The following is an 8,226-nucleotide window of genomic DNA, read 5'->3' on the forward strand; positions in this document are numbered from 1 at the left end:
CATACTGAAAGCAGGAAATCAAGTTTTGATGTAAATCTGAAAAATAAAACTTTCCTGTACTCATGATAGCATCAGAAGAAAAGAAAGAAGAGTAAAGGCAGATTTACAGAAAAGTTTCCAGTTTTCAGTGTTTCTGACACAGAAGGTGCTTTTGCTTGTCAAAGAAATGACATTAGATGAGTATTTATTCTCATGACAGTTTAGTGTTAAGTGGACAGTTGTGTTGTTTAATCAGAATGGTATCTCTGAAATTATCTTAGGCACTAAGAGTAACCAGGGCAGGGGTTAGGATATTATATCAGCAGTATGTATGATAGAAGAACAAGTATACTCTATGTCTCAGAGAATGTGAGCAGGTTGTGTGGTGCTCTGGTTCTTGACCAACATTAAGATAAGTGACTGCGCCATCTTGTGTTCACTGAAGAGAAAAACCTTAACACCAAAAAAAATTGTTTTTTAACTTACCAAATTTATATATGTGCAGAAATATAACTGAAAAAAATAATTGTTTCTCTTTCTCTCTCTCTCTCTCTCTCTGTTTCTCTCTCTCTCTCTCTCTTTCACACACAGACACACACACAAACACACACACACACAGCCATTTGCTCACCCATTCACACCTAGGGGCAATTTAACATTATCAATCAATCTACTTAGACTAGCTTTATTTAGATATTACTTCAAACTTGTTGCAAAATATACACTAATAATATTAAAAATTAGATGATTGTTCAGTAGGTGGCAATATACAGTATCTCACAAAAGTGAGTACACCCCTCACATTTTCGTAAATATATGGCAACCTGTAGCTCTGGTGAACTCCATGCCCAAGAGGGTTAAGGCAAAGCTGGAAAATAATGGTGGCCACACAAAATATTGACACTTTGGGCCCAATTTGGACATTTCCACTTAGGGGTGTATTCACTTTTGTTGCCAACGGTTTAGACGTTAATGGCTGTGTGTTGAGTTATTTTGGGGGGACAGCAAATTTACACTGTTATACAGGCTGTACACTCACTACTTTACATTGGAGCAGAGTGTCGTTTCTTCAGTGTTGTCACATGAAAAGATATAATAAAATATTTACAAAACTGTGAGGGGTGTACTCACTTTTGTGAGATACTGTACGTCCATGTGTCCATACAGCCCTAAAACATCAGGCATGTGTGGCTTGGGGTGCAGTCAGAATTCTAATTCATCCCAAAGTGTTGAGTGGGTTTGAGTTCAGGGCTGTGTGCAGGTAACTCATTTTATTCCACACCAAACTTGTAATAAACATCTTCATTGAGCTGGAACATGTTTTTGTAAGAATATAAAGACATCCTACAATTGTGCAGCAGTTTGGAGAATGCCCACATACTGGTGTGATGGTTAGGTGTCCACAAATATAGCCATATTGTACATATTCAGGACTTTGTTAGAATTAGTATTGTTGTAATAATGTTGTAATAATTGGTTGTGCATGTCAATAAAGAAACATATGTAAAAATATGTTAATATAAATACTGAACCCTTCTCAATATCTCAGTACCTCAGGTGTGAGACTTTGTTGACCTGAAGTGCCACCCAGATGGCAACAGGTCAAAAAAGTGATGAGCAGGATGTGAGGAGTCTCCTGTGATGGCCTTGATTTTGCTGAGGCAGCGGGACCTGGACATGTCATCCAGGGAGGGCAGAGGGCAGCCGATGATTTTTTGAGCTGTTTTTCACCCTCTGCTCAGTTTGTCTGTCCTCACCTGTGCAGCCTGCATACCACACACCCAGACAGTATGTCAGTGTGCTCTCCACAGAGGTCTATAAGGCATGAGCCCTTGGGTAGTGTGGCCGAGTGGTCTAAGGTGCTGTATTTAGAATTTAGGCGCCACCCTCTTCAGAGATGCGGGTTCAAAACCCACTGCTCCCATCTGAGCCTTTTCAAGGCAGTGGTTGTGGGCTCTGGCACCACAAAGGCTTTATAGGGGTTGTGGCTCCTGTGCCTTCTGCAAATGTGCTTAAGAGTTGACGTTAGCAGGCTGCCTGGCTGCAAAAAAACACGAGCACGCTCACACCATACTGGAGCCCCCAGACCCGGGTGCTGAAATACACTATATTGCCAAAAGTATTCGCTCACCTGCCTTGACTCACATATGAACTTAAGTGACATCCCATTCCTAATCCATAGGGTTCAATATGATGTCGGTCCACCCTTTGCAGCTATAACAGCTTCAACTCTTCTGGGAAGGCTGTCCACAAGGTTTAGGAGTGTGTTTATGGGAATTTTTGACCATTCTTCCAGAAGCACATTTGTGAGGTCACACACTGATGTTGGACGAGAAGGCCTGGCTCTCAGTCTCCACTCTAATTCATCCCAAAGGTGTTCTATCGGGTTGAGGTCAGGACTCTGTGCAGGCCAGTCAAGTTCCTCCACACCAGACTCTGTCATCCATGTCTTTATGGACCTTGCTTTGTGCACTGGTGCACAGTCATGTTGGAAGAGGAAGGGGCCAGCTCCAAACTGTTCCCACAAAGTTGGGAGCATGGAATTGTCCAAAATGTCTTGGTATGCTGAAGCATTCAGAGTTCCTTTCACTGGAACTAAGGGGCCAAGCCCAGCTCCTGAAAAACAACCCCACACCATAATCCCCCCTCCACCAAACTTTACACTTGGCACAATGCAGTCAGACAAGTACCGTTCTACTGGCAACCGCCAAACCCAGACTCGTCCATCAGATTGCCAGATGGAGAAGCGCGATTCGTCACTCCAGAGAACACGTCTCCACTGCTCTAGAGTCCAGTGGCGGCGTGCTTTACACCACTGCATCCGACGCTTTGCATTGCACTTGGTGATGTATGGCTTGGATGCAGCTGCTCGGCCATGGAAACCCATTCCATGAAGCTCTCTGCGCAATGTTCTTGAGCTAATCTGAAGGCCACATGAAGTTTGGAGGTCTGTAGCGATTGACTCTGCAGAAAGTTGGCGACCTCTTCGCACTATGCGCCTCAGCATCCGCTGACCCCGCTCCGTCAGTTTACGTGGCCTACCACTTCGTGGCTGAGTTGCTGTCGTTCCCAAACACTTCCACGTTCTTATAATACAGCTGACAGTTGACTGTGGAATATTTAGGAGCGAGGAAATTTCACGACTGGATTTGTTGCACAGGTGGCATCCTATCACAGTTCCACACTGGAATTCACTGAGCTCCTGAGAGCGACCCATTCTTTCACAAATGTTTGTAAAAACAGTCTGCATGCCTAGGTGCTTGATTTTATACACCTGTGGCCATGGAAGTGATTGGAACACCTGATTCTGATTATTTGGATGGGTGAGCGAATACTTTTGGCAATATAGTGTAGCTCCCAGGTTTCGGCAACTGGTGTCAACGCCTGGCTTTGAGACGCTGCTCTGTTTCACACCTTGCTTTTACAAACAGCAAGTCCAAACAACCACAGAACGGTACGCAAAACACGGTTTCCGCGTGTGAGCTGCATCAGTTGTGCCCTTACCATGGTTACGAGCTACCAACAAAACAACAATTTAACCAAGAATAAAAAATCGACATAAGAAGTGGTGGCCAAGAGGTTTGGGCAACGGAGTGCAAGTGTCAGGTGCACTGAGGTGTATGGTCATGTGGGTGAACTAGGACGCCAAGAGGTTAAGGAGACAGACTGCTAATCCACGTGGGATGGGCTCCAGTTGCTTTGGGAACAGGCTTGTTTAAACGTGTTGGGTTACGGCGCTCCTCTACAGAATTGTTGAGGTCTCTGTGGACATTTGGCCGTGGGTGCCACACCTGCACCTGATGAGGTGGCTGAAAGATTAAAGCGATGGACTGCTAATCCATTGTGCTCTACACATGTGTGTTTGAATCCCTTCCTTGTTGCTTGTGTGCCCTTTAACCTCCTCTTTACCACAACTCCTCATGCGGACTGCTTCGTACCTGGTCTGTGAGACTGCGCTAAAGGGGAGTGAGAAAAGCTAGCCCTGGGTCTAGGGTTTTGCAACCGTGTTGGTTGGACACAGATGATGTAAGGCTGACGGGTCGCCACTGGAGATCCATGTAGATCAATGCAGTGCGCAGTCCCGAAGACAGCGGCACGGATCGTGCACCTTGATTGCAACAGACTGGGATTCAAGTTCATATCAGCAAACCTTGTCAACAAGAGCCTAAGGCTGTCAATCCACTTTGCCAAACCTTTCCTGGGTTTGGATCTTGAATCACGTCTGGTAATGGAAGCATGCGTGGTACAACCATTGCTACCGCCTGCCAGAGTGCCTCTCTTTCCCGACCTGGCAGGCCTCCCTTGACCACAGCCCCCAACCATTCAATTGTATGGGTAGCGTGGCCGAGCGGTCCAAGGCGCTGGATTAAGGCTCCAGTCTCTTCGGGGGCGTGGGTTCGAATCCCACCGCTGCCAGGTGACCTTTTGGGTCGATGACAGCAGAAGGTTGTTCCTTCACCCACACCTTCAGGGGGTGCGGTTGAGCGCGAGGCCTTATTGCTGAGTTCACACTGCAAGATTTTCAAAGTTTTTGGGTCACCATTGTTTTCACACTGCACGACTATCTATCGGCTTTATTAAATAAATGATGAAAACCTATAACCTCTAATTAACTATAACATCGTGCTCCAACACTCCATCCAGCGTGTATCCAGCCTTGATGCCCAATGACGCCTGAGATAGACACAGGCTCCCCGTGACCCGAGTATAGATCAGATAAGCAGTACAGATAATGAAATGAAATTGTGCTCCAACCAAAGCCATGCTTGCTGATATTGAATAGAATAGAATAGAATAGAATAGAATAGAATAGAATAGAATAGAATAGAATAGAATAGAATAGAATACAACAACAGTGCACTGAAATATAATACAATGAAGAGCATAGCAAGTAGTATAGAAAAATAAGAAATAAATAGGAAAATAATAAAATATTTAAAGAAATACAAAAAAAAACCCCATTAAACTGTCCAAGGATTTCCTATGAAAATGATACAAATCTAACCGAAAAATAATCTGTTTGCTGTTTAAAAACAGATAAATTATATAGTTTAGAGATTTCTGTTTTTCAGGATCCTTTGATAAATGCAGTCTGCACCTCGTTGCTCAGGCTAGAATCTGTCAGTTTTGTATTCAACTGAAGTTGTGAATACTGTCACTGTCCAATCTTCTGCTGTAAGTCTGTTTCCAGTGTAACCTCAGAGTCCTGCTCTTCAATGACAGCAGAGAATCCTGAAGTCCTGTAGCTCATCCACATCAAGATTGGACATCTTTTATTGTTATAGATGCTTCTCTCTTCACCGTGATTGTAAAGAGGGGTTATTTATAGACTGTTGTATCAAAATCCCAAAAAATTTTGTTCAGAACAATTTCAGAAATACTCAAAATCCTCATCTTAAACCAAAAAACATGCCACAAACTCTGTCAGATCACATTTCCCTACATTTGGATAATTAATATGAATAAATCTGGATGATTAAACCCACATCTGCTCTGATTGTTTGTAAAAGGCCATTGCCTTAGCACACATCCTGCAAAGCAACATGCATTTCCAGGATGTACATGCATAATTACACATGAACAAAAAAAATAATGAATGAAAATGCAAGAGAAAATGTCAATAAGTTTTATTAAAAATAGACAGCAACAACACGTGACCCAATGGCTCTGATAGCATCAGGAAAATATATTTTAAGCCTGAAACATGTAGATTTGTGAATTTATTGTAATTAATGTGTAGTTGTCATGTTTGAACCCACTTTGTTTTCATTTACTATTTCTTTCAGCTGCATGTTGCCATATTTTTTTTTATTTATGTCTGCGGTTAACTGATAAAAAGTTGCTGTAGTTTTTAGAAAACTTTTGTATGTGTATGTGCTATTTGATGTTTTTGTAAAGCCTTTCAGTGACTCTGTATCACTGTGCTTCTACTCTAAGAGCACAATGATAGAGTGCAGAATCTGAGAGCTTTAGACCTCTGATAGTAAGTTCAGCAGAGTCTCTGCTTGTTTTTAACTCTAATTGACGATCATCAAGAGTTCTCTGATCAGGTCCTGACCATGCTCCTTTATACAGTAAAAACTGTGGTGCGCTGTTAGGATATTGTTTGTACCATTAAAGATAAATGTCTTCACTACTTGTCTCATATGAACATTTCAGAGTAACAGTCTCTGTTTCTTTCCTGACAATGTTGGCATCTTCATCTGTTGGTCCAATTTTATCAGCAAAACTGCCTGGTGTAAGAAGAACATAAAAAATATATCAGTGAAGTATTTTTTGCAAATCATATAATAAAAAATAAAAAAATGACTAGATTAATATAAATATGGTAATTAATCAATATAATTTATTAACTGATTAAATATCATTGTAATAATTATTATAACAGATGAAAATGAATTACCTGTAACTAGAGTGAGAATCAGTGGTATGTATCTCACTATGTACAGTAAGTTGTATAGTTGATCCATTTCTGAACACAGCTCTGTGAGGATTCTGTATAATAGTGCTGTATGTGCTGAACTTTACACGTCTCTAGAAGGACACACCCAGGAAGTGATGCTGTTGGAGCATAATTTTACACAGATCATCACTTCACAGTATCAGTGACAGTGAACTGAGTCACTAATACAACACAGAACTATTCCACTGTTGCTGATCAACTTTTTTTGTCTATTTCTGCACCTTAGTTTATTAGTTATTCCTCTTTTTTATGTTTTTTTTATTTTTTTTTTTTATTTTTTACCATGAATGGTCTTAGCTGAATGGAAATATTCTTTCTGTACTCTAATATGTTAATTTCATAAAGATTCATGAAGCTCCACCCACAGCATCACATGACAGTGTCACCAATGTTACTGACAGATTGTTGATTCTTACAGATAAATCCAGGATTTACTTACAGTAAATAAAGTAATTAAAGTTATTTAATTACACATTAAATTAGTGGTGTCTGCATCTACATCTGGAACCAATATTCCATTTAACTCCAAACTAGTTTCTAAAGTAAGCAAACATAACATTTAAAACTAATCCATTTGACATAGTCATGTTGTTTGCATGTATTTTTCAGATTCCATCTAGAATAAACCAAATAAATCAAATATAGCATTAATATTCTAACTTTAATGGTACAAGAATGTCCAGAACAGAGCGTTTACTGGGTTTCTGATCCACAGTGTCCACTGGTTCCATGCAATAATAACCAGTTACACAACAAACTAGCTGTATGAGGAGTTGTTAGTGAAGTGCAGTTTGGGCTTTATTCTACAAACAATACAACATTAGTTAACCTCTAATATTGTGTCCATTAAAATACACTGTTACTACATTTGATGGTTAAATGATGGTTAATGTGAAAGGATGATGATGAAGTGAATGTAAAAGTGTAAATATCTCCATCTTGTGAGAAAAGCATGACTCTTAAGTTGGTAAAAGGAAAAGAAGAGTAAAGCTCAGTGTAATCACTGCTTGACTCGTATGAACATTTTAGAATAACAGAGTCTGTTCCTTTTCTGAAAATGTTGGCATCTTCATCAGTCAGCCCAATTTAATCTGCTAAACTGCCCATTATAAAGAAGAATATAAATAAAAGAAATAAATCTGTCAAGTATTTTTGTGAACAAACTACAGACTATGTTCACTCTTTCCACTCTGGTAATATTTGTGTACAACTGGTTTTAGTTTAACTTTTCTAGTAATATATTGCCTCTAGTAGGCTAGATTAAACAGAAATACTGATGAAGTACTACACTTTAAATTAAAATCCAAATCTACAAAGTGTGTCTATTTACATATGAACCATTAACTATGACTATGGAGTGTAATCTGACAATGAAATAAAATACTGAACATGGACACAATAAAACAGGTGGAAATTCCATTTCATGCTGGTGATTAATGTTTATTGACCAGGTGATTGACTAACTAAAGATTAACAGTCCAATTTCTCCTAACATCTAATATCTGAATGTCATCTAGAATGACTACAACACTTTATTTATCAGTATTAACAAATAAAACAGTTGATTATTGGAATAGTGTAGTTTAGTTTCTGTGGTTCTACAAAACCTACACAGAATCCTGCACTTCAACAGAGGACCTGTCAATCTGATTAGATGGGTTCGAATCCCACTTCTGACATTGCTTTCTTTCATTATGATCCTGTACAGAAGTCTGTTGTTGTATGTTGAAAGGAATCCTTCAGCAGTGGTGGTTCAAGTGGTTAAGGGTTGCTGGTTTGTTGAA

At 40.1% G+C, this 8,226-nt stretch overlaps 1 non-coding gene across 1 annotated transcript; it reads left to right on the forward strand.

The window, feature by feature from the left end:
* Positions 1-4,313: 4,313 nt before the first annotated feature.
* trnal-aag (transfer RNA leucine (anticodon AAG)) lies at positions 4,314-4,395 on the forward strand. The gene has a single exon. It is a non-coding gene; the product is annotated as a tRNA-Leu (tRNA).
* Positions 4,396-8,226: the final 3,831 nt, after the last annotated feature.

The sequence above is a fragment of the Hemibagrus wyckioides genome, unplaced genomic scaffold, assembly GCF_019097595.1.
Source record: "Hemibagrus wyckioides isolate EC202008001 unplaced genomic scaffold, SWU_Hwy_1.0 Contig5, whole genome shotgun sequence".
Classification (NCBI taxonomy): Eukaryota; Metazoa; Chordata; class Actinopteri; order Siluriformes; family Bagridae; genus Hemibagrus; species Hemibagrus wyckioides.